The sequence below is a fragment of the Geotrypetes seraphini genome, chromosome 10 (assembly GCF_902459505.1).
Source record: "Geotrypetes seraphini chromosome 10, aGeoSer1.1, whole genome shotgun sequence".
NCBI classification, from domain to species: domain Eukaryota; kingdom Metazoa; phylum Chordata; class Amphibia; order Gymnophiona; family Dermophiidae; genus Geotrypetes; species Geotrypetes seraphini.
Window position 1 is genome coordinate 9,941,530 of NC_047093.1, and position 27,481 is coordinate 9,969,010.

General features: G+C 43.5%; 1 protein-coding gene across 5 annotated transcripts in view; it reads left to right on the forward strand.

Moving 5' to 3' along the window:
- SDK2 (sidekick cell adhesion molecule 2) overlaps positions 1-27,481 on the forward strand; it is a 635,450-nt gene that overhangs the window by 233,784 nt on the left and 374,185 nt on the right. The window lies entirely within an intron of this gene.

The window sequence follows — 27,481 nt, forward strand, 5'->3', positions numbered from 1 at the left end:
TGGTTTGCATAGACCACCAGGGTATGTCTGAGATAATTTAATTTCAATATATTGTGTTACACAGCAATTCCTTTGGGAGTTTGTAAGATGCAATATGTAGCCCTAGGGCAGGGGTAGGCAATTCCGGTCCTGGAGAGCTTGAGCCAGGTCAGATTTTCAGGATATCCACAATGAATATGTATGAGATGGATTTGCATGCACTGCCTCCTTGAGATGCAAATCTATCTCGTGCATATTTATTGTGGATATCCTGAAAATCTGACCTGGCTCTGGCTCTCGAGGACCGGAATTGCCTACCCCTGCCCTGGGGGATCATTTTTTCCACACTCCTAAAAGAACTTTAGGACTCCTCATAAAAGTATGAACATTTTTTTTGGTTTTGTTTAGTAACTTTAATCTAAAGAACTTCCCCCTCCCCCGTCCATGAGAGCCACCTCCAGGGTCATCCCTGCCCTGTGTGACTTTCTAAGCAGAAAGGAGGGGAAGGAGAGCCAGGCTTTCTTTATCAAGGAGCTCTCTTTCATTTTGTGCCCAGGGGATAATCGACTATAAATTAAGTCCAGTCATATTATTATTATGTTACAGCTGAATAAACTGAAACTTAAGAAGTGAAATGACATTTCCTGTGATTGGAACTGAGGCACAGGGTGATGAAAGGACCCGCCAGTGTTAAGCAGGTTTTTGAGCTAGTGCTTACCAGGATGCAGGGTCAGGCACGGTGAAGACATATGGGGAGAGGAAGGACAATGAAAACACATTTAAAACAACCCTCAAATATCCCAGCTCTAAAAATGGATGGTTAACAAGACTAAGAATGTCATAATGCCCCTGTATCGCTCCATGGTGCGACCTCATCTGGAGTATTGCGTTCAATTCTGCTCTCCTTATCTCAAGAAAGATATAGCGGCGCTAGAATAGGTTCAAAGAAGAGCGACTAAGATGGTAAAGGGGATGGAACTCCTCTCGTATGAGGAAAGACTAAAACGGTTAGGGCTCTTCAGCTTGGAAAAGAGACGGCTGAGGGGAGATAGGATTGAAGTCTACAAAACCCTGAGTGGAGTAGAACGGGTACAAGTGGATCGATTTTTCACTCCGTCAAAAATGAAAAAGACTAGGGGACACTCGATGAAATTACAGGGAAATACTTTTAAAACCAATAGAGGAAATTTTTTTATACACAGAGAATAGTTAAGCTCTGGAATGCATCACCAGAGGTTGTGGTAAGAGCGAATAGCGTAGCTGGTTTTAAGAAAGGTTTGGACAAGTTCCTGGAGGAAAAGCCATAGTCTGTTATTGAGAAAGACATGCGGGAAGCACTGCTTGCCCTGCATCGGTAGCATGGAATGTTGCTACTCTTTGGGATTCTAGAATCTTGTTACTCTCTGGGAATCCGGAATCTTGCTATTCTTTGAGATTCTGTCTGGAATGTTGCTATTCTTTGGGATTCTAGAATCTTTTTATTCTCTGGGATTCTGGAATCTTGCTATTCTTTGGGATTCTATGTGGAATGTTGCTACTCTTTGGGATTCTAGAATCTTGTTACTCTCTGGGATTCCGGAATCTTTCTATTCTTTGAGATTCTGTATAGAATGTTGCAACTCCTTGGGTTTTGGCCAGGTACTAGTGAACTGGACTGGCCACCGTGAGAACGGGCTACCGGGCTTGATGGACCATTGGTCTGACCCAGTAAAACTATTCTTATGTTCTAACTCCAATGCCTGTGGGTACATGTTTCCAAAGGATAGCAGAATAGGGAACCAGGGACCCTTAGTATGTATCGTACCTTCCTCATTATCCCCATTGACTCTTCTGAGTTTTTTGTTTTGGGTTTGCAGAGGGGAGACAGAGGGGTTTTTTTTTCCGACTTCTGAAATGCTTTAGCTGGAAGTACTGAGCAGTGGACCAAAAGTTACTCTCACATGTGATTCCTGCAAAAACACACTCAAAAGGAAGACAGTGGGGGGCATTGGAGGTATTTGTTTTCGTTCCAAGGTTTTGTACCAATATTTCAAAATGACAGTGACTCTCTGTCCTAGTCATTGTGTTTGTAGATGCTATAGAAGTCTTTTCTAATGGGTTGAACTCACTGTGGGATTCTGCACCATCTGGGTCCTTTACAGGCACAGAATAAGCAACTGAGGCTTTCGGAGTTCATATCCCGGCTGTGCTAGAATCACATTTGAAGAGCAACTTTTGAAGGCAATTTCTGCACATAAAATAAATGCTTTTAAAAACCAAGAAAGCAAACAGGATGCTAGGAATTATTAGAAAAGGGACGGTAAATAAGATCAAGAACATTATAATACCTTTGTATCGCTCCATGGTTGAGTATTGGGTTCAATTCTGGTCTCCTTATCTCAAAAAAAGATATAGTGGAACTAGAAAAGGTTCAAAGAAAGCGACCAAGATGATAAAGGGGATGGAGCTCCTCTCGTATGAGGAAAGACTGAAAAGGTTAGGGCTCTTCAGCTTGGAAAAGAGACGGCTGAGGGGAGATAGGATAGAAGTCTACAAAATCCTGAGTGGAGTAGAATGGGTACAGGTGGATCGATTTTTCACTCCCTCAAAAATTAGTAAAACAAGGGGACACGATGAAGTTACAGGGAAATACTTTTAAAACGAATAGGAAGAAATATTTTTTCAGTCAGAGAATAGTTAAGCTCTGGAATTAAATGCCTGAGGATGTGGTGACAGCGGTTAACGTACATGGGTTTAAAAGAAAGGTTTGGACAAGTTCCTGGAGGAAAAGTTCATAGTCTGCTATTGAGACAGATGTGGGGGAAGCCACTGCTTGCCCTGGATCGGTAGCATGGAATGTTGCTACTCTTTGGGATTCTAGAATCTTGTTACTCTCTGGGATTCCGGAATCTTGCTATTCTTTGAGATTCTGTCTGGAATGTTGCTACTCTTTGGGATTCTAGAATCTTGTTACTCTCTGGGATTCCGGAATCTTGCTATTCTTTGAGATTCTGTATGGAATGTTGCTACTCTTTGGGATTCTAGAATCTTGTGACTCTCTGGGATTCCGAAATCTTGCTATTCTTTGAGATTCTGTCTGGAATGTTGCTACTCTTTGGGATTCTAGAATCTTGTTACTCTCTGGGATTCCAGAATCTTGCTATTCTTTGAGATTCTTCATGGAATGTTGCTACTCTTTGGGATTCTAAAATCTTGTTACTCTCTAGGATTCCGGAATCTTGCTATTCTTTGAGATTCTGTCTGGAATGTTGCTACTCTTTGGGATTCTAGAATCTTGTGACTCTCTGGGATTCCGGAATCTTGCTATTCTTTGAGATTCTGCATGGAATGTTGCTACTCTTTGAGATTCTAGAATCTTGTTACTCTCTGGGATTCCGGAATCTTGCTATTCTTTGAGATTCTGTCTGGAATGTTGCTACTCCTTGGGTTTTGGCCAAGTACTAGTGACCTGGATTGGCCACTGTGGAAACAGGATACTTCGCTAGATGGACCATTGGTCTGGCCAAGTATGGCTATTCTTATGTTCTTGAACTGCCCAACATGTTGGCACTCAAGAAACAATTCTATAAAGTGAGTGCCAACACTTATGTGCCATGTTATGTGGTAAATGACCAGAACTCTGGTCCAGATGCAGCTAAAATGTCAGAATTCCAGCTAAGCGCTGGTTATCTAGTTCATTTCAGAGCTGGAACAGTTCTTGAGGGAACATTTGCTAATGTGGACGGTGTAATTGTTTTCCAAATAAGGCTGGGGTTAAGCCTGGATTGGTTCTGAGGGTTTCAGTGATTTAAGTATACGGTTCAATAAAGGCTGAAGATTTTTTTTCCTCTTTTTTTGTGTACTAAATGTGTTGATAGGAAGGATTAGCTTTTTCCGAGTCTCTCTCTCTCATTTCCTTGGCTTGAAGGAATTCTACTGTTTTTTTCTGCAGTACTATTTGCCACATTTCCCGTTTGTTGTCGGCGTATTTTTGGAAATGATTATAAGTAGAACATTTTGAAAATGCAGGCGTCGAGGAGATTGAAATTACACTGGCATTGTTTTTTACTTATTTGTGGGCACAGTGAAAGGAGAGACCCGTGCAGAAGAGAGGCAGTGAGAACTGGAGAAAACTGCCACCAGTAACAGCTGGCTCTGGGCTGCCACAGTATATACGAGCGTTTGTGTAATTTGTTCCGTGGTTCTGTTGCTGTGGAGAGAGCGCTGGGAAGCGGTTTGCTTCTGCTCTAGTCCCTGAAATTCTTTTTATGATAACTGTTTGGCTTGTATAGGAGCCAAAAATATCCTGAAGAGCGTGTGATCTGCACCTGGCTTTCAACCTAGAGCACTGTGGTGACTCTGAAATCCAGGACCGGATTCCGACTCTGCTGCCGACATGCATTTTACTGTGTCAATATTTATGGATCACATCTCTCTGTGATATTCAGATAGGGCAATCTATAAGCTGGTGCCTCATTTTGGGTGCCACAAACGAGCACATCTCAGCCATTATAAGAGGGTCATTTCATAAATAATGCACGCTATTTTTTTTTTAATTTACATGTTTTATTATTTTTTTTCAAGTATTTCTTTACAGTCCTTCAATATAGTCTCCCTGCTTTGCAATGATTGAGTCCCAACTTCCGGGAAGCTTCATTATTCCATCCAAGACACCATTTTTGTTCAGTTGCCGAATGACTCGGGTACCGACAGAAGAAAGCTCTTCCAGAGATGCAAAATGATGTCCACGAATACGTTGTCTCAACATGTCTGGACTGTAGAGAGCATGAGGTAACACCTCCCAGCCGTATTCGCGTGGTTTTTCAGTGATGAGTGGAGAGCTCCATCTTCCCCACGACCTAAAAAATTTCGATGAGCTCAATCAAAAGTCAAACAAATGATGATTTTAGCTTAATATCATGAAGGCGTCATCATCACAGACAAAGTTCCACGTGGACGATGTGTCACAGCAGTGTATTATCGTGGTTTTTTTTTTGCAAAAAAATGCTCAGAAAGTTGCACAAAACTCAACCTCAGTTGCTCTTGGCTGGACCACTCATTCTTCACGACAACGCTCGCCCGCACATAGGGAATGTTGTCATTGAAAAACCACGCGAATACGGCTGGGAGGTGTTACCTCATGCTCCCTACAGTCCAGACATGAGTCTACCAGACTTTGACCTTTTTCCACAGTTGAAACAACCTATGCGTGGGCATCGTTTTGCATCTCTGGAAGAGCTTTCTTCCGCCGGTACCCGAGCCATTCGGCAACTGAACAAAAACGGTGTCTTGGATGGAATAATGAAGCTTCCCGGACGTTGGGACTCAATCATTGCAAAGCAGGGAGACTATATTGAAGGACTGTAAAGAAATACTTGAAAAGAAAATAAAATTTGTAAATTAAAAGAAATAGTGTGCATTGTTTATGAAATGACCCTCGTAGAATTCTAGTGCAAAGCCACAAAGATGCGCCAAAAGGTAGGCGTGCCGACTTGCTTGGTGATATGCCTATGACACCTCCATGCTCTACCCACATGTACAACTCCCTGATAATTGCACCCTAAGGTCCGCGTTCTGCAAACACCGCCTAAATTGACCGGTTCATAGACAAAATCACGCCGACAACTGAGCGCAGACAACTGAGCGCAAGGTTGACGGCGTGCCAAAGAAAAGCACTATTTTAAAGGATTCCGACGGGGTGTGTTGGTGGGGGAACCCCCCTATTTTACTTAACAGACATCGCGCTGGCGTTGGGGGTTTGGGGGGTTGTAACCCCCCTCATTATACTTGAAACTGAACTTTTTGCCTGTTTTTTTAGGGAAAAAGTTCAGTTTTAGGTATAATGCGGGGGGTTACAACCCCCAAACCCCCCACAATGCCAGCGCAATGTCCGTTAAGTAAAGCGTGGAGGGTTCCCCCCACCCCTCCCCCCGTTGGAGCCCTTTAAAATAGTGCTTTTCTTCGGCGCGCCGTCAACCTTGCGCTCAGTTGTCTGTGCGCTGTTGTCTCGCGCGATTTAGTCCCGTCACCAAATTGACCAGTGCCTACAAAAATGTCACCGGCTGCGTGCCGGTCACTCTTAGGCACCATTAACAGAATCGCGCCTGAGAAAAAAGCTTAGGTGCTGGTATTGTAAGCACTGACCGCTAGGCTGTCGCTCTGCTTTGCAGGAATGTCCGTGTGGCCATTTTTGTATAAATGATGCCAGGCTAGGGTGACCAGAGTCCGGATATCCCCAGACATGTCCTCCTTTTCGAGGTCATGTCCAGGGGTCCGGATGGCTTTTCCAAAACCCAGCACTTTGTCCAGGTTTTGGAAAGCTTTCCAAGTAGCAGTGACATTGGGACAGCATCTGCACATGCGTGGGTGCAATGCGGTGACATCACATGCATGCGTGTGACATCATCGCATCACACCAGCACATGTGCAGATGCTCTCCCTACGAGCGACCGGGTTGAGGGGGCGGGGCTTGAGGAGGGGCTGGGAGCAGAATAGGGCAGGCCTGGGGGCGGGGCCATGGGTCCCGAAAATCCGGTAACCCTATGCCAGACAGATGGTTTTGTGTCTCCTTTTTTTTAGCATTCATATTTTAAACATTCCATTTTGGAAAATGGCTGTTCAGTTTGGATGTTTTCCGTGCATAAAGGTCTTTCTCACAATTTTCATAGAGGTAGTCCCAATGTTTTTTCCCTGTTTGAAAACGACTATGAAATTGACGGACTCTCTTTTTGCTTGTTAAGAGCGGGACATGCAAATCCCGTGATGGTTCGCTAAGCCCTATGTTGTATGATTGTCCCCCTGTCATGGCCTTTTGGTCTTCCATATGGCTTATGATTACCATCATTTTCCATATCCTTGATCCCTTTTCATTTGATATTCTTATCCTTACAATACCTTTACCTTCAGCAAATGGCCACCAGGATGGTCTCGGGACTTAGGGATCTCCCGTATGAGGAACGACTGGGTAAGTTGCAGCTGTACTCACTCGAGGAACGCAGAGAGAGGGGAGACATGATCGAGACGTTCAAATATGTCACAGGCCGTATCGAGGTGGAAGAGGATCTCTTTTTCTTAAAGGACCCACGGCAACAAGAGGGCATCCGTTGAAAATCAGGGGTGGGAAATTTCATGGCGACACCAGAAAATATTTCTTCACCAAAAGGGTGGTTGATCGCTGGAATAATCTTCCACAACAGGTAATTGAGGCCAGCAGCGTGCCATATTTTAAGAAAAGATGGGATTGGCATGTGGGATCTCTTCATGGAGGTAGTTAGGGTGGGAAGACTAGATGGGCCGTGGCCCTTTTCTGCCGTCATGTTCTATGTTTCTATGTATCAAGACCGCCTACTGACGATCCTGTTGTTTATTGCTATTCAGATTATCCTTCAACATTGGAAAGATTCCACGAAACTTGATTTTAACCAGTGGTGGAATTCTGTATGTCTACATATTAAATTTGAACGTCATATTGCTGAACGCCATAATTCGTTATCCTCCTATACTAAAACATGGTCCTTGTTGTTAGATTACTGTAATTCAGACCTTTGATTGATTGATTAAATGATTGGCATGATTAATTGATTTCTATGTCTGATAAATCCCCGACTATGTACAGACCCCTTTCTATACATGGTATACTTGCCTTCTTTCACCTATACCTTTCTACCACTATAGAAGCTGTTTTACCTATCTGAAATTCTTATTCACTCCCCTTGCTCTATATACTTCGATTTGCTGTATTGCATATTCCCTTCCACCTCTTATATGCATAGCTTTTTCTTTTGTGATTTGATATACCAGACGAGTGTTATTATTCTCAGTTTGCTTTATGCTCCTTGGAAGCATATATTACATTGTATTGTATTCCTGTTTGTATAACCATAAAATCAATAAAAGTTGTGAACTAAAAAAAAAAAAAAAAGAGCGAGATATCCCGGTTCTGACTTGGACGATCTTTGGGAAAATGCCCGTTCAACTGATTTAGCTGCATTGCTTATAGAATGCTACTTAGCATTTCCGCATGTAATGCACCCATCACGTGTGAGTGGAACTAGATGGGTTTCACTGTTGGAGCTTATAGAATTGGGATTTACAGTAATCATCATAAAAAAAAAAAAATCAAACGTGTATCAATAGTTGGTTGGTGAAAATCTGAGTTGTATTAGGCTGCTTGAGATTGATTCTTGGTATAGGAAAAGTGATTGGCATTGGCATTACGGTCAGGCTGGTATTTGATTTTGATTTTATGCTGAATTTGATGTATATTGTTGGGGGGGGGGGGTTGTCTGTGAAGTACTATTTGTGTGTGATGTTGTACTTCGCTTTGAAAAAAGGCAGATTATAAATAAAGAAACTATAACCCATAATAGCTATAGTAAACACCGCAGCCTAAAACTCCTCAAACACCTCAAAGGACAGAGTTCGCACCTAAACATGCCCAAAGCTCACATTAGAGATTGGAGAAACTGGGTCTCTTTTCCCTGGAGAAGAGGAGACTTAGAGGGGATATGATAGAGACTTACAAGATCATGAAGGGCATAGAGAGAGTAGAGAGGGACAGAAAGAGAGAGAGAGAGAAATATATATAGAGAGAGAGATAGAAAGACAGAGAGAGAGAAAGGGAGAGAGACAGAAATAGAGAGAGAGAGAGAAAGGGAGAGAGAGAAAGAGAGAGAGCTAGATAGAGAAAGATTGGAGAAATTGGGTCTCTTTTCCCTGGAGAAGAGGAGACTTAGAGGGGATATGATAGAGACTTACAAGATGATGAAGGGCATAGAGAGAGTAGAGAGTGACAGATTCTTCAAACTTTCAGAAAATAAAAAAACAAGAGGGCATTCGGAAAAGTTGAAAGGGGACAGATTCAAAATGAATGCTAGGAAGTTCTTCTTTACCCAACGTGTGGTGGACACCCTGAATGCGCTTCCAGAGAGCGTAATAGGGCAGAGTACGGTACTGGGGTTCAAGAAAGGATTGGACAATTTCCTGCTGGAAAGGGGATAGAGGGGTATAGATAGAGGATTACTGCGCAGGTCCTGGACCTGTTGGGCCGCCCCGTGAGCGGACTGCTGGGCACGATGGACCTCAGGTCTGAGCCGGCAGAGGCATTGCTTATGTGCTTATGTTATCAGTAAATCCATGGAGCTGGGCGAGGCAGAGCGAAGAGAGGACTGGTTGGATCCACTGCGAAGGACTCTATATACACCCCAGCTGAGAAATTTGCTTTATTCCCCCTCTCCGAAAAGCAGTTATGAACTGCCATGCTGTTCTTTAAACAAGCTAAAAACCTTTGAGGGATATAGAGAGACAGGGAAAAAGATTATCTGTAACTATTGAAGATTAACACTTGACACCTTGACTCAAATAGTGTTTCATGCCAGAAATGAGCACGAGCAGAAACCAACAGCTCTCGTGGGCCATATCCGTCCATCTAACACCAGTCTCTCCCTCACTGTTTCCCTGTATCCTTTTCTCTCCCTCAGGTAAGATTCAGATTCGATGCCAGTTGCCCTGGTTCTCCTTTCCCCCCACACACATTCAAACCATTCTCAGTTGACGGAGGAGTTCTGTAATTTGTGCATCTGTTTTAAATTGAGATGAGGGCATTTCTGTTTGCAAGCCTCTGTAATTCCAGATGCATGAGAGAGAGACATGCTGCTGGGTTGGAGGGAGTTCCTGGAGGAGCTGAGGATATGATGGAGGGGGTGGAAGTGGGAAGCCAGAGTAGGTGATTTTGAAAACTTCTTCACCCCGTCGAAAGCACAGCACATAACTTCAAATTCCAGTTATCATTTAATGTTTTCATCGCCCCACATATAAAGGTGCCAAAGTACAGGGCATCTGATTAATTATGGCATTGTGGAGACGCCAACTGTATTACCCTGTGCAATTTATAGCTCTGTAACTGTACTTAGGAATTTGTGGAGGGAAGCATGGTCTCGTGGTTAGAGCTACAGCCTCAGCACCCTGAGGTTGTGGGTTCAAATCCCGTCTTGCTCTTTGTGACCCGGGGCAAGGCACTCAGTCCTCCGTTGCCCTAGATCAGGGGTGTCCAATGTCGGTCCTCGAGGGCCGCAGTCCAGTCGGGTTTTCAGGATTTCCCCAATGAATATGCATTGAAAGCAGTGCATGCACATAGATCTCATGCCTATTCATTGGGGAAATCCTGAAAACCCGACTGGACTGCGGCCCTCGAGGACCGACATTGGACACCCCTGCCCTAGATACATTTGATTGATTGTGAGCCCCTTGGGACAGACAGGGAAAAATGCTTGACTACCTGATTTTAAACTGCTTAGATAGCCTTGATAGGCAGTATATAAATAAATAAATACACTTCCCCCTCTGTATTCGCGGGGGTTAGGGGCAGAGCCGGCCCGCAAATATAGAAAAACCGTGAATAATATTCGGACCGCAAATAATATTTTTAGCCCTGTAAGCCCTCCCCTAAGCCTTACCTGGTGGTCTAGCGCAGTGATTCCCAACCCTGTCCTGGAGGAACACCAGGCCAATCGGGTTTTCAGGCTAGCCCTAATGAATATGCATGAGAGAGATTTGCATATGATGGAAGTGATAGGCATGCAAATTTGCTTCATGCATATTCATTAGGGCTAGCCTGAAAACCCAATTGGCCTGGTGTTCCTCCAGGACAGGGTTGGGAACCACTGAAGTAGAGGACAATGAAGTCATTGTGACATCACTGATGAGATTGGCTCTTATTGGTGGAATGAGGCATTATGATGTCACAATACCAGCTCTGGTGATCAGAAGCTGAAACTTTTCACACTATTTATTTATTCAATTTTCTATACTCTTCTCCCAGGGGAGCTCAGAACAGTTTACATGAATTTATTCAGGTATTCAACCATATTTCCCTGTCTGTCCTGGTGGGCTCACTATCTATCTAATGTACCTGGGGCAAAGGCGTAACTGTCTATGGGGTGGTAAATTGTGCAAAAACCTTCCCGGTTGCAGCGTCTGCAATATTAGTCCCTGCAGAAATGACTCCAGGAAGATTTTGATGGCTGCGAATATGAAACATGCTAAGAGAGTATTTATGAGTCGACAATAACGAGCGTAATTTAAGAAACAATGATAGTAAGTTGTCTTCAGTTGACGGAGTGATGTAGGCACCAAGAAGCTGGTAAATTAAATTATGAACGTACAGACTGTCTGTGATTAGGTTCGATGGACAGTGGGAAAAGGTTGGCAGTGCAAGAATAACAACGGCTACTTTGATCACTGAGCGGATTGTTGCGGGGGAGTGAATAAGACCCGAGAAGCATTTTCTTGAGTCCAGTGCACGACTCCGCGTGTCTTGCTGCCATCAGTATAGACAGTGAGCGCGTCAATTATATGTGTTAAGCTTAGTGCAGAATGAAAATCCAAAATGCCTTCTGCAACTACCGTGTTTCCCCGATGATAAGGCAGGGCCATCAAATAAGACAGCCCCCCCTTTTTAGAAAAAAATTGTAAAATAAGGCACCCCCCCCCCAAATAAGCCACCCACCGATACCTGCGCTTACCCGAATCGGGTGGTACGGTGGGTGACTCCGTGTGGTCCCTCCGTCTACCGCGGGGGTCGGCAACCCGCGGCTCCAGAGCCGCATGCGGCTCTTTTCCACCTTTGCCGTGGCTCCGGTAGTGTGTCACGCAGGCATGCAACTTACAAGTCCGGCGTCGCGGCGGGAAATAGCCATGCTGATTGGTCCGGCGGCCGTGCCGGACCAATCAGCAAGCAAGGCTTTCATCTGTGTAGTGCTGAGCTCACTGCTCAGCATGGCTATTTCCCGCCGCGACGCCGGACTTGTAAGATGCACGCCTGAAAAAGAAATCATCCTGGCCGGGGTCGGTGTCATGCTCCGGAGATCTACAGCCTTCCTATCTCCCTCTCCCTTCTACCTGCTTCCGGCCACATCCCCTGCTCCGTGGCTCTCTTCGGCAACTCAGCAGCAGCGATCGACACAAGCTTCTGACGTCGGGGCCTACCCTCTGCGAGTCCCGCTTGTTTCAACTTCCTTTTTCCACAAAGGCGGGACTCGTAGAGGGAAGGCCTCGATGTCGGTAGCTTGTCTTGATCACCGCTGCTGACAAGTTGCTGAAGAGAGCCGCGGAGCAGGGGGGTGTTGCCAGGTGCAGGTAGAAGGGAGAGGGCCAGATGCAGGACTCGTGGGTGAGGGAGCAGAAGAGGGAGAGAAAGAGAGAGGGGAGGGAAACAAAAGGAAATATTTCATACTGGGCTGGGCCGGAGTGGAGGGAGGGTGGAAAGATTCTAGCTACAGGGTGCAGTAACAAAGGAAAAGGGGGGGGAAAGCTGAAAATGGAGATAGTGACACAAAGAAGAGAAAGGGTAAGCAGGACCTACTGAATAAGGATAGAGATACAGAGGGGACATGAAAGGGTAAATAAGGCATCCCCCCGAAAATAAGCCCTAGAGCATATTTTGGCCTTCCAAAAAAAATAAGACAGTGTCTTACCATCGGGGAAACACGGTAGGATAACGATGACAAATATGACTGATGTAATTTGTTAAGGCAATTTGCAATTCATCATTATATTTAAAAAGAAATTTCCATTGATCTTGTGAAATGGGAACGGTGGTATTCTAATCCCATAATGTCTAAGGCTCTTGCCTTACAAATTAGTGAACTATACATGTATTGAGGAGAGTTGATATTCTTAGGGGGTATATGTGGTAAATAGATCCATTCCACAATATGTAAATGATTATCTGGGGTTAGTTGGCCTAAAACCACAATAGGTTGGCGTTTCTGCGGAAGGATTAATAAAGAAAGTGCTATATTATCCTGAATCCTATTGACCCATTTACAAAAATATAATTCATTGTTGTTATTTTCTGAACCAAGTCTCAAATTTACAAATATAAGAGGTTATAAAGATAAGAGGTTAAAATCCTTATCCTCTCTCTAGAGCTTTGGACCAACTCCTCCTTTGCTAATTTCTCTTCAGACCCATCTTATCAGTCGTACAAGAAAAACACACATTCATGCAGGCAGACAGCCCCCTCACACACAAACGCAGTTTCTAAATCCTCGGTTCTACTAAGCTAATTCCTGCACCTACAAACCTCTAACCTCATCTCCTGCTTTTTTTTTTTTTCTTTCAATTCCTGTTCTGCTTGAATATATAAGTCTATGCCCGCACTTTGAGTTGTTTCAGATTTCAAATTTAACACAGTTGGCTTTGTGCCTGAAATTTCAAGGGGCAGGTTAGGGTAGTTTGTACCGAGGCAAGAGACCTGCCCGATGGGAAGTTTCCCGAAGGGTTGTGTCTCGTTGTTTCTGAACGACATTGGTTAACCCAATGATATCCCTTCTTACATTTTGGACAAATACTAGGTAGTCGTCCTCTGTTCAATATGGGCAGTTTATTAATATTTGCCTTGCAGTTTCGTTTGAAGTGTCCTGGTTTACCACACAGCCATAACAAGTGCCTTTTGGAGTGGAACTTTTTGTACTGCAGCTGCTAAAATGCCCATTGCTTCCTATAACCTGCTTATAAATTCTATATAAGGCTCGGTGGCCCCCTGTTTGATGCTTGCATAACTTTTAACTGGTGTTCCTGAGGCTTGTACTTTATGATATGCTCTGAAGGCACACTGACTCCCTATCGTCAGCGTTTCTGTTGGAAGTACACCTTGTTGGGGAATAATAGAGAAATTTCCTGTTCCATATAACTGATCTGGGGTATAAAGCCCTCCAGACTGTAAAACTCTTTGTTGAGCCTCCCTTTGATATTCACTATCCCACATAACATACTGACATGGTAGTCAATACCATGCGCATAATGTCTTTCCAATCCTGTGGTATTAAGGTATGTGCCCCAGCCAGGGTTTCAAATAACCCGGCTGTGAAATTACTTCTTAAACCTGTCTCTGAAATAGATTTACAAATTTCTCGCAATATTGCAAAGGATAATGGTTGATAAGTAGCTATCTGTCCTGGACCATTAGGATCTTGGGCATATGTGACTGGATAGGCTTGAATTAAATCTTCCATATCTTCTGCTTCTAATTGCCCTTCCTCTCTCGCCTTTTTCATCATTGCTTGAAACACACTTAAAGGGTATGCTAATGTTTCTTCCTTTTTTACACTTAAAGGAGCTGGCGGTAACTGATTTTTGGATATGTGTTCTGACTGGAATATTCAAGGGGGGGAGGAATGGTTAATGAGACCGTTGACACCTTGGAGGACGCCTCTGTCCCTATCTTCTCCAAGGCACACTTGCACTTATGCCATACAATTAAGATGGCTGCCGACGCCCTAGGCTAAGAATACAATACTTTCCCGACTCTTATCCAATCTTCTACTTTTAGGGATCCCTTTTCTGGATACCGGGAGCAGTGCTCTCCTATCTCTTGTACTAAACATTTTAGCTGTGAATCAGAGACCTCTCTATCTGTATGTTTCAGAATATACTTCAATTCTTTCACATGAGCATGCTGTAAATATGACAGGGAATTTCACATACTTACTCGAGGGGATCCCGGAGGATGAGGTGCACCTAGTCTTATTGTCAGACGGGGCAAGCAGGGTGAAGGATCCCTGCTCCTGTCACCACTTGTAGGGATGGGACACAGCAAACACACACGATACGAGTCGGGAAGGAGGCGCTGCCAGTTACTAGCTCTGAGTCCCTTTTATTATGCTTCTAAGCTAATGACATCATAGTAACTCATTCGATTACATGTCTAATGATTGGTGGATACAAAGGTACATGCTTTTACATCGTGATCAACCTCCCTTTACGTCGTGATCACCCTCCAACTCAGCACTTAGACAATACCTGTGTTTTTGCACGTCCTCAATGCCTGTCAGCTGATGTCCTTTCCAAATATGGACAGCTTAAATAAGATAAGGATTAATGTGTGGTATGTAAGGGGGAGAGAGGGAATGATTCAGTATTCATTCACAGGGGCTAAAGATCAGTGTGCTGATCTGGCCTTGTATCAGAACTGATAAGTCTGACTTTAAATTGAAGGCTAAAGATTTGTCAACGCGATTGATTGAAAGAGGGTATCCAAGTTAGAGTTGGCAAACAGGCATTTAAAAGAGCCAAATGTATAAATCGGGAACTTTTTGTTTTTACCACAAGTGCGGGATGAGATATCCTGGACACCTAGAGCCATAAGAACATAAGCAATGCCTCCGCTGGGTCAGACCCGAGGTCCATCGCGCCCAGCAGTCCGCTCACGCGGCAGCCCAACAGGTCCAGGACCTGTGCAGTATTCCTCTATCTATACCACTCTATCCCCTTTATCCCCTTTTCCAGCAGGAAATTGAACAATCCTTTCTTGAACCCCCAGTACTGTACTCTGCCCTATTACGCTCCCTGGAAGTGCATTCCAGGTGTCCACCACACATTGGGTAAAGAAGAACTTCCTAGCATTGGTTTTGAATCTGCCCTCTTGTTCTCTTATTTTTTTTGAAAGTTTGAAGAATCTGTCCCTCTCTACTCTCTCTATGCCCCTCCTGATCTTGTATTGAAGTATTCTCCAGGCATTAAGAAAATAGTTGGCATGTTAAAGAAACATTGGTTTATAGTTGCAACAGAATCTTCATTCACTGATTAAAAAAGAACTGAAGAGTGTCTTTCTCCAGAAGACACAATTACAATGAAATTTTGGGCAGAACTCAGCACCATCACACAGAAACCTCTGAGACTGGGAGACTTGGACGATGTGGAAAATGTCAAACATGCCACATTACCATGGAACTGGACGAGTGGTCTATTCATCCTGGAACACAATATAAATATTGTTTAAGTCATGACACTAATTGTGGTTCCAGTTTTGTTATTTTTGCAATTATATGCTCTTGTTTAAAAATTTACATTGGCCAAACTTCACGGCAATTTAGAACTCACATTACTGAACACACAAGTTGTCTGACATGTCAACGTACCGAGGAGCCTATAGGCCAGCATTGTTTGTCTAATCAGCAATGGTTTTCCGATTTAAAGTTCTGCATCATTGCCAAAATTATTCTTGGGCCACATGGCGGTAACGTGAAGGAACTCTTGTGCAAAAGGGAACAGGAATTGATTTTCCAGTTTAGTTCAGAAGAACGGAATGGTCTAAACAACAAATTAGAATGGCATCATTTTTTTTAAAAACGTCATTTAGAACTAGATTTTAGAACCTCTAGCGTTAATTAGTGATTTATAGTGGAAGATCATTGGTTGAATTATTGAGCCATGGCAGAGTCGTTCTGTAGAATCAAATGATAATAATAACATTGCTGGACTGATGCTTGACTTTTGAAGACCATACCAATGCTCAGGTTAAAAAATGCTTTTGCACCCTCTGGAAACTCCGTATCATCAAACACTACTTTGACTTCCTCTCCTTTCGATTGCTGGTTTAGTCTCTAATCTTAAGTACCTTAGACTACTGCAATATCATATATCTGGGATTCCTCAAGAAAACCGTCAAACGCCTGAGAATCATTCAGAGTACTGCCATCCACCTCATTTACGGTCTCAAAAAGTCAGATCATGTAAGTCCGTTCTACAGAAAACTTCACTGGTTGCCAATGGAGGCAAGGGCCATCTTCAAGTTCGCCTGCCTTTGCTTCAAAGCCTTAACTAGTACATCCCCGATTTACCTGTCACGCCATTTTGTGTTTCCAGGCACCACTTGCACACGTAGTGCCTACCTGTTTGCCTTCTCCTCCCTGAAGGGCTGTGTCTACGAGAGATTCCTTGATATAACACTGTCATTCCAAGCTGGCAAATGGAATAAATGTCTAGCCACTCTCAATTCAAGTGCACCCTCCTACAATCCTTCAAGGAAATCAATTAAAACCTACCTCTTTGATAAATTTCTCTGACCCCTCCCTACCTTGTTATATCACTGAAATACCTGCTGTATCTCTGACATATTTCCGATTATACCCAACCTCTCTCGGCTCACTAATGTAATTGAAATTTGTTACCACTGTACTTGACAAAACTTTCTGTAACATTGCTGTTTATGTACAGTCTCTTCCTCTATAAACCGCTCTGAACTGCTTATGGTATTGCGGTATACAAAATAAAGTTATTATTATTATTATTTTGAAACTCACTACCCAGAAGCGGATTAAGAAATGCAGCCATGTTTGTTGATAGAGTGAGCGTGGCGAACACCGAGTGAGTACCGTTTACAATAATTAAGGGGCTTTTGATTATTTGAATCTATTGAAGTTCAATTGAGATTGCACACTGTTGGTTTTAGGTCCCGTTGCCGTGAAGCAGCTGATACAGGCGAAACGCTGGCTGTCGTTGGCCCAGGGGATTTTGGTCGCCTATAATGGGGATCTGCATTTCTGAAGATTGAAGAGCGGAATCAAAATTTAAGCTAAGTTCATAAGCGTCTACAGCTATTTTGAATCCACAGAGATTCTACAGTCAATTAAAGTACATAGGCTTTGAAAGTGCAGTATTTAAAAGTGAATCAAATGGGGTTTTTTTATGCCGGTGAGGAGGTACGTTAAGGTTTATGAGGATACTATATAGTCCTGGACTGTGCCCTGAGATTTTTCCTCCATTTGATACCTTTTATAGTGGCTGGAATAACACATTTAGAAAGATTTGTGCCCAATATAGCGTGGAATTTGATTATTACTTAAACTCCCCCCCCCCACTATTTACCCATCTCCATTGAGAATATCGACTAGTCAGCACTACTCTTTGTTTTCTATCTTTCAGCGATTTCATAATCCATAGTAGGACATTACCTCCTATTCCATGATTTTCTAATTTCCTCAGAAGTCTTTCATGAGGTACTTTGTCGAATGCCTTTTGACAATCCAGATATATAATGTCTACTTGCTCAGCTTTATCTACATGTTTATAAACTTTTTCAAAGAAATATAGTAGACTGGTGAGGCAAGATTTCCCTTGACTAAATCCATGTTTCCTCTGTCTCATGAACCCATGCTTATGTATATGCTCGGTCATTTTGTTCTTTATAATAGTCTACCATTTTGTCTGGCACCGACATCAAATTCAATGGTCTATAATTTCTTGGATCACTTCTGGAACCCTTTTTAAAAATCTATGTTATATTGGCCACCCTCCAGTCTTTCGGTACCATGCAGGATTTTAAAGATAAATTGCAAATCACCAACAATAGCTCTGCAAGTTCATGTACTTTGGGATCTATACCATCCAGACCAGGTGATTTGCTACTGTCAGTTTGTCAAATTAACCCATTAGATTTTCCAATGTTACAGATATTTGTTTCAGTTTCTCTGACTCATCTGCATTAAATATCATTTCTAGCGCCAGTATCTCCCCCACATCTTCCTCATTAAAGACTAAAAGAATTCATTTAATCTTTCTACTTTGCCTCAACTTCCCTGAGCACCCCTTTTACCTGTCTAGTGGTCCAACTGATTCTTTTCCAGGCTTCTTGATTTTAATATACCTATAAAAGTTTTTACTATGTGTTTTTGCTTCCAGCACAATCTTCTTTTCGAGGTCTCTCTTTGCTTTCTTTATCAGTGCCTTGCATGTGACTTGCCATTCCTTGTGCTGTTTCTTATTATTTTTAGTTGGATCCTTCTTCCTCTTTCTGAAGAATTCTCTTTTAGCTGTAATAGCTTCCTTCACTTCACTTTTTAACCACACCGGCTGCTGTCTAGTCTTCCTTCCTCTTTTTTTAATGCGTGGAATATATTTGGTCTGGGCTTCCAGGATGCTATTTTTTAATAACAACCATGGCTGATCTAAATTTTTGATCTTTGAAGCTGTTCCTCTTTCTTTTTTACCATTCTCCTCATGTTATAATAGTCTCCTTTTTTTTAAAGTTAACTTCTGTTGTTTTGGAGTTCTTATTTAAATTTTCCTTCAAAGGACTTCACATTGCTAAACTCCCCGGTTTGATAGCGAAGAAAGATTTTTGAAGATAGTGGGGAGGAAATTGTCCTATTCATATGGCCTAAGCACCTCTGAAGAAAGGGCAATGAAACATTTTATTTCTCTATAATAACATAAAAATAACATACAATCCCCTTAATTACAGTCCTCTGAAGCTCATTTTCTATTTCGTGTACCTTTCAGTTTGAGTTGTACGACGTAGCTATCTTGCAAAGGGGTCTAGGAAAGGTCCTATCCCTCTTGTATGTTGGGTAGGAGGGAAGTGTTACATGTCAAATCGCTACTGATAGAGGCCCGTTGATGTTCCTGTTAGACAGTGGCAGTTTCCCATCTGCTGAGTTTCCTGAGGCCACAGTGGAATTGACAGTCCACATCCATAAGCAACCAGTGAAAGCAGAGCCCCAATCAACCAGAAGCAGAGGGGGGAGCTGTTTGCCATCTGTAAAACAATTAACAGTGTACCCCCTTGCATTTCCCCGTTGTAGCCCAGTTAATTAAAATGAAAACAAATAAGCTATGTTCAGGGTTTTGTTTTCCACTTTAGACAGCTTTGTGAGATAGCTACATTTCTATTATAACCCTGCTCCCTCTTCCCAGGGTGCACGAGGTTCAAGGAACCGATAGAAAAGCGAATGGGCGAACAGCGAGTGAAATGCTTTTACAATTTCTGAGGTCCACAATGGGAGGAGCGAAAGGCCATTGCAGTTTGTGAGGTGAGGGATGGAGAGAGCGAGAGAGTATGTGACCTCTGTAATGGGAGTGATGAGGGAGACTCCATCTCGGTGTCCACGTCCAGTGATACACTTGTAATGCCTTAACCCCTCTTCTCGTTCAGGTCCCTGCAATAATGGTAAGAGTTGGTGCATGCTGGACATGCCTCCTTGAACCCTCATTCCATAACTGTTTTCCACATAAGTCACTTGATTTCTTCAATTCCACAGGCAAACCCCCCAGACACCGAGGTCTGGGAGGCCCCCACTGGTTCATGAGCACTGAACAAAGGGCTGTGTACAAAATCACTGCGTGCCCAGATGTAGCTGGACATAGAAGGAGCTGGGTCAGGGTGAGCCTAGGCTGGGGTTTTCAGATTGGGCAGGTTAGAGCAGTATTTTCTGCTGCCAGGCTGTGTACATGCAGAAATAACCACCTAAAATCTAACTGCTTGGGATTTGTGTGGTAGATTGATTGGGATACTCAAAGATGGCTCTGCTATCTTAACCAATCATCTCTGGCTTCTATATATCTGGAAGAAGGATGGGATTTGATATACCACTTTTCTGTGCGGTTTACACCAGTGTATTGCAAACTGTGTGCCGTGGCGAAGAGGAGAGGCGCCGGCACCAGATGACTACATACAGGATGCGTCTCTCGTGGCGAGAGGCACGTCCTGTAGGCTGTCAGCCAGTGCCAACGCCCCTCCTCCATCAGTAACCCCTACCGGCATAGAAATAGGCTCAGGGCCGCAGCTGGAGGGCCTCCAAAAATGCACGGACATCGATGTGATGACATCACACATGTGCGTCAACGGCCATGTACTTACGGATGCCCTCCGGCCGCGGCATCGAGTATAATGCGCCAAGGCAGAACACTGGTTTACACAATCAGTAGTTGACGTATTTTTGACAGGCGCGTATTTTTTTTAACCTGGGTCAATGAAGTGTTAGTGACTTGCCCAGACTCCCAAGGAACTGCAGTAGGAATTAAACTCCCAACCTCCAGTTGCTGAGGCAGTTGCTGTAACCACTAGGCCACACCTCCTTTCTGACCTCTATTAAGACCATCTTTTAGCTTTGAAAATAGCACGACCCTGCTGCTGCTTCTGCTTCACTGACCCTGAAAAGTGCAATGAGCAGGTGCAGAACTGGAGGTCCATCTTCTCATGAAGGCAACACTTGGGGTATAGGCTAAGGGGGCTTTAGAATGCTGCCTGGTCTCTACAGGGAGACAAAATGAAAGAGGTGGTTTCTACAATCCATCCAGCTTGACTAACCGATGGTGTCATTCCTTTCATGTGTTACAGACCTGATGCACACTGTTAAGAAGACTTCTGTGGTTTTCTATGTACACTTTCCATCAGTTTAGATTGGATTAATCTCCTTGTAGGAAGTGATGTAGCCAGTGAGCATTTTGCTTTTGTGAACCAATTTGGAAATTTAAGAACTCCTGCGTGAGCCCCGCTTCTTCCAGCCGATAAAAGGTGACAAATCCAAGAAAAGAAATGGATCAGGTCAACACCCTTGCTAAAAAGAAATCCAAAGACATATCAACTCTCTTAGAGAGCATTAAAAAAATGAAAAAAGAGAAAAAGGCACCACCACAACCCAGGAAATCAAGAACCTTTGGCAGGAAACTTCTGAACAGACTCCGGCGCTGTGGTCGCCGCACCAGGCGCTTCTTCCGCCGTTATTGGCGGCGTTTCCGCCGACGCTTCAGGCGCTGTTGCCGTTTCTGGGGGAACTGCTGTCTGGACTGCTGTTCGTCATGCTTAAAGAAGAAAACAGCCAAGACCCCCTCAGGACCCGAACTGGCTCCGTTGAAGAAGTGATTCTCAAATGTTAAGACTTATTTTCTAAGCTGTTCTCCAGTAAAAGGACCTATTCTCAGGATGAATTCAGGAATTGGTTTTACCAGAACATTCTGTAACCTAAGGGCCCCAGTTACATGCATGTTACGTGTGTAATGTTTACAATACTATGTGTGTGTGTGCGTGGCCATGCACATTAATGTCGCTAGTCTTCAGATACATGCTTTAACTTGCACAGCGCATATTTGCAAAGGGGCGTACACATGACGCAGCTGGAGCTTGCACTTACAGGTCTAATTTTACAGAACGCTACAAGTGATGCATGTCCCTGCTGCACCGCCACTAGCGGTGTCGCTAGTAATGTGCTGATAACTGCTAATCCCACTATTTTATAATGGAATCTAGGCGTCTAGGTTCCCTTATAGCAGGGGTGTCCAATGTCGGTCCTCGAGGGCCGCAATCCAGTCGGGTTTTCAGGATTTCCTCAATGAATATGCATTGAAAGCAGTGCATGCAAATAGATCTCATGCATATTCATTGGGGAAATCCAGAAAACCCGACTGGACTGTGGCCCTCGAGGACCGACATTGGACACCCCTGCCTTATAGAATAGGCTTCCACTGCACACCCTCTAGGCATCTAATTAAAGGCACCAGTTATAGACTTGGCCCTAAATATTTTCTGCCTCTGTTTCCAGTTAAACTTGACCTGGGCTTATTTATTTCGGGCTCGATATTCAGCCCTGCACTTTGCTGACCGTCACCTGCATTATTCCCAGAAAAATCAATGCTGGGGCATGTCTGGGCTTCAGCACCGAGTTTGCAGGTTTGCGGAGGTGGTTAAGTGCAATATTCGGCATTAACTGGCTACGAGTTAGTGTATAAAGATAGGACAGACTTTTATGTGGTCCTAGTTTGTGCAGCGACCTTGGTTGGTTAAGTGCTGAAGATCGGCATTTAACCAGCCAAGTGCTGAGTCCAGCTCTGGAACACCCCTACCAAAGCTGGATTTGGCATAGGCGCTAATCAGACACTTTCAGTGGCGCCAATCAATTAACTGCCGCTGAAAATGACCAGCTAGCCTTGAACAGGTAATTTAACAGACTAGGACCAGGAGTGGGCAACGAGGGCCGCAATCCAATTGGGTTTTTAACAGTTTCCCAATGAATATGCATGAGATCCATTTGCATATGATGGGAGGCAGTGCATGCAAATAGATCTCATGCATATTCATTGAGGAAATCCTGTAAACCCGACTGGATTGCGGCCCTCGTTGTCCACCCCTAGGCTAGGAGCCTTTTCTGGCCAGTTAAATCATTCTGAATATCATTCACCCTTGTGTTCCCATGAAAACCTAGGTAACTTCTTTTCCATTTAAAAAGGGACCATTTTCAAATCTGACGACTGTCACAGTTTCAAGTTTATTAAAATTTTGTTACTCCGCCAAATCATACTTCAAGGCGGTGTACATCCACCTAGGGTAAAAAAATCATGCAATTATAAAAGCAAAACATTAAGATTTAGTGGTCATTCAAAGGACTAATGAGATGAACAGGAACATGAGGGAAACGGTAGGACAGCAGAAGCAGGAAGACCCAAGTTTCCACAGGAAATGAAGAACAAATCCAGACGAACAAAACTGTGGAAACACAATGTTCTCGAGACTTGGAGACATTTTATTCAAAATTTTCTTGATACAAGCATACATAGCACTGAAAACTGCTAGAGAAACTCAATCCACATGTGTCTTTCAGAAGGACCCGACACCGGCCGTGTTTCGTCTAAACACGACTTCTTCGGGGATCCTAGGATATGCTAGCCTAACTATGTGTAAATATTAAGAATAAATGGTGTCCAAAAGATGTGAGCTACGGAGGGGGAGTCTTGTGCTAGTGGAGAACCAGCATGAACCAAGAAACTGAGAGGCCCCTCTAAGTATTGCTTTTTATAGCGTTGTTTTGCCCCCTTTAGCTCAGGCCGCTTCGCACCTGCCCCTCATGGTGTTTTCAGCTAGTTTGTCACAGATTCATCATGCCCTCCGTAGATTTTGCAGTATTTGGACAGTCAGACTTTTTCCCTTCCCTCTACTCTGAGGCTTGCATAAAATATGGTCAGCGCTTTGGCTACAAGTCTTAGCTTGTTAGTCTGGCTATGTTCGATCCTCGTGTTTTATCCCTTGGTCCTTCACAACAAGACAAATCTGGTCAATTAATTAATTAATTGTATACTCTGTGTGTTGTAGGATTTTATTTTTATCCACATCCGTTAAAGACTGGTTTGGTCTATCATGGTATGTAAGCAGTTTTTACACTGATCACGATAATCTTCCTCCGATCAAGATGTTCCAGTGATCACGGTACTTTTCCTTCTCAATTAAATATTCACCATCTACATGAACATCATGGGGGGTCTCTCGGTTTCTCGGTTCACTATCACATGACTCCCCTTCCGTAGCTCACATCTTTTGGACACCGTTTATTAATATTTTACACATATTTAGTCTAACACACACCTTTTGCAATTCATACCCTAGGATCCCTGAAGAAGGCGTTTAGCCGAAACATGGCCCGTGTTGGGTCCTTCTGAAAGACACATGTGTATTGAGTTTTTATAGAAGTTTTCATTGCTGAGTGTGCTTTTATCAAGAAAACTTCGAGTAAAATGTCTCCAAGTCTCGAAAACATTGTGTTTTCACAGTTTTGTTTGTTTGGAAATGGTACAACTACATTATTTAGAGAAAAAGCACAAAAAGGGAAAGAGAACACAAGGGAAGGGATTTAATGCCAGTAAGTAAATAAAAATCAGAAAGGTTGCGTCCTTAACAGGACGGTTATACATTAAAAGCATCCTTAAACAGGTAGGTTTTTAATTTGGACTTGAAGTCAGTTAAAGAGGTGTTTTCTCGTAGGTAATTTGGTGTAGCGTTCCAAAGGGATGGTGCGATAACCATGAAAAATGTTTGAGCACATCGTATTGATGTGTCTTAAAGATGGAATGGCAAATAAGTTTTGAGATGTGGAGCGGAGGACCTTTGAGGGGTGTAGTGGGGTTTCTGCTCCATGCCCACCAGAGGACGCTCATGCTTTCTCTTGCTCTGTTAGATCAAACTAGGCTGCTGACTCAGGGCACAATGGTCCAACAAGACAGTAATGAATACCGTGTTGGGAGTGATTTTAAATTATAGGGCGATGCTCAGCACACTAGCATGCAAATGGTATGCGTGCTATTTGTGCAGAGCAGCCCCAGTAAAAGAGGGAGGAACTGTCGCTGGTGCCCACTCAGAAGAACTAAGGGGTAGGCACAGCTCCTCCCCTATCCCTCCTATAATCTCTTGGTTTATTTGGAGTTTTTTTTCTCTCCTCTGCTCCTTTTCCTGCTGCTGCTGCTGCTCTCCCCTGCCGACTCAGCTGATTGTGGCTCCAGAGATCCGATCAGATGAACTGGTAGAGGGAGAGCAGGGGCCTGCCAGCTCAGCTGCGGGAGTGTTTGGGGGCAATAAATTGGGCACAGCTGTTCTGAGTGTGTTGTGTGCGCTGGATATGCAGGCACACAATACACGCACAACAGCTACCGGCAGATCCAGACCTGTAAAATTGGGGAGGGGGGGGATGTTATCTTTTGTGCATCAAAGGAAAAGCCCATTTAAATAATAATGAGCTCCTTGTGATGCATATACATAGGGTTCTTGGTGGCTGCAACGAGGATTGATAACAGCCTCCAAGAACCCTTTTGAGCATGGAAGCAGAGCTTCTATGCCAATAAGACTGATTTAAGAAGTCTTACCAGCACAGAAAGCTTTTGAGTATTGGGGCCTCAGTTTTATAGTCCCCACAGAGGCCTGGCTTTCAATATACCCAAAATAAAATACTGTAGGTTAAGACCAACTTAAATTATATAAGCCTATGAGAAAGTCTCAAAGACCAATCTTGAGGACCAGTGATCGCCTTCCTTCTGCGATGTAATAGGGACTCTTCGCTAATGATAATCTCACAACGCACACAATGCACATTCAGCTCTGAGAGCTAAAAGCTTTTATTTATTGAAATACACCTTTTTACTTTAAGTAAAAGTGGTTGTTTGACACTGTAAGATGAATGGACATCCCATATGAAGCCTTGGGGCATCCCCAATGCCAGGGCTATGATGCTGAAAATTTAGACCCGTTTTTGGGGTGTGAGACCTAGGTAACTGCACAGAGTGATAAATCCGAGGGTGTGATGCTCTGCCGGACCCTCCTCCCCCTCCCCATATCCTTCCACATCATATGGGCAAGGCCAGAGAGAGGAAGTTGGAGGATAGTGATGTGGAACAGGAAAGCAGGAAAGGCAATGACCTGCAAAACAGAAGCAGACCAGGAACAGGAAGAAAGAAGAGTAACAAATTATATTACTACAGCATTTGGAGATAAAAGTAAACCCAACTGAGCCACGTTTCGCCCATGCAAAGGCTGCATCAGGGGGATCTTTGTCAAACATAGAAGGACTTAAGAGTCCTTTTACAAAGCTGAGGTAAGCACTTACTGCAGCTTAAAATGCTTCATGTGTCCCGTGGTAATTTTGGCATCAGCATGCACCTCCCGCTTGCTAAAAAATAGATTTCATGTTTTGGTGGAGGGGCAGAGAATAGGCATGTTGTTCTCTAATCAGTTAGTGCAGTGACATTCCTACATGCTAACCAATTAGCATGTGATTAGCGTATGGACCTTACAGCCTACAAACTAGGTAGCGGTTTAGGGGGTCAAAATTAGCATGTGGACATTAATTCAAAAAAATAGAAAAAGGTGGCCATTTTACCTGTGCAGAAAAACTGGCCTTAGCCAATGGGAAGGACCCACATCAGGGAAAGGGATTGGGACTTCTATTTCGCCTTTTTACAGTTTTACAACCACACTCAAAGCGGTTTACATACAAGTACTTCAAGCAGTTTCCCTCTCTTGCCCAGGGTCACAGGGAGCAGCACAGGGTTTGAACCCACAGCCTCATGGTGCTGAGGCTTTAGCTCTAACCACTGCACCACTCTCTCCTGTGATACAATATCAGAAGTGAGCTAAGTATAGAACAATGAAGCCATTGTGACATCACTGATGAGGTTGGTTCTTATTGGTGGAATGAGGCATTATGACATCAGGGAAAGGGATTGGGAGTTGTATACCACTTTTTTGTAGTTTTCCATACAGGTACTTCAAGCAGTTTTCCTTTCTGTTTCAGTGGGCTCACAGTTTAGCTTATGTACCTGGGGCAGTGGAGGATTAAGTGACTTGCTCAGGTTTGCAAGGAGCAGCATGGGATTTGAACCCACAACCTCAGGGTGCTGAGGCTTTAGCTCTAACCACTGCACCACACTATCCTCTGATACAATAGCAAAAGTGAGCCAAGTATAGAACAATGAAGCCATTGTGACATCACTGATGAGGTTGGCTCTTATTGGTGGAATTATGGAGGCATTATGATACCAGGGAAAGGGGTTGGGACAACCACACTCAAAGCAGTTTACATACAGGTACTTCAAGCATTTTCCCTTTTGTCCCGGTGGGCTCATGTACCTCGGGCAGTGGGGGATTAAGTGACTTGTCCAGGGTCAAGGTTTGAACCCACAGGGTTTGAACCCACAACCTCAGGGTGCTGAGGATTTAGCTCTAACCACTGCACCACTCTGACACAATATCAGAAGTGAGCGAAGTATAGAACAATGAAGCCATTGTGACATCACTGATGAGGTTGGCTCTTATTGGTGGAATGAGGCATTATGACATCAGGGAAAGGGGTTGGGATAACCACACTCAAAGTGGTTTACATACAGGTACTTCAAGCATTTTCCCTCTCTATCCCAGGGGGCTCACAATGTATCTAATGTACCTGGGACAGTGGAGGATTAAGTGACTTGCCCAGGGTCACAAGATGCATGGGATTTGAACCCACAACCTTAGGGTGCTGAGCATGTGCTAAGGCCAATTTTTTTAACAAGATCTGGTAAAAGCCTCCTAATCAGTGGCATTTAAACATATAAAAATGTAATTGATAACAGATAAAAACTAACAAATTATAAGATACAATAATTATAAATTAGTCCAAATATAATAATTCTATCAAATAAACATATTTAACAGTAAAAAAAAAAAAAA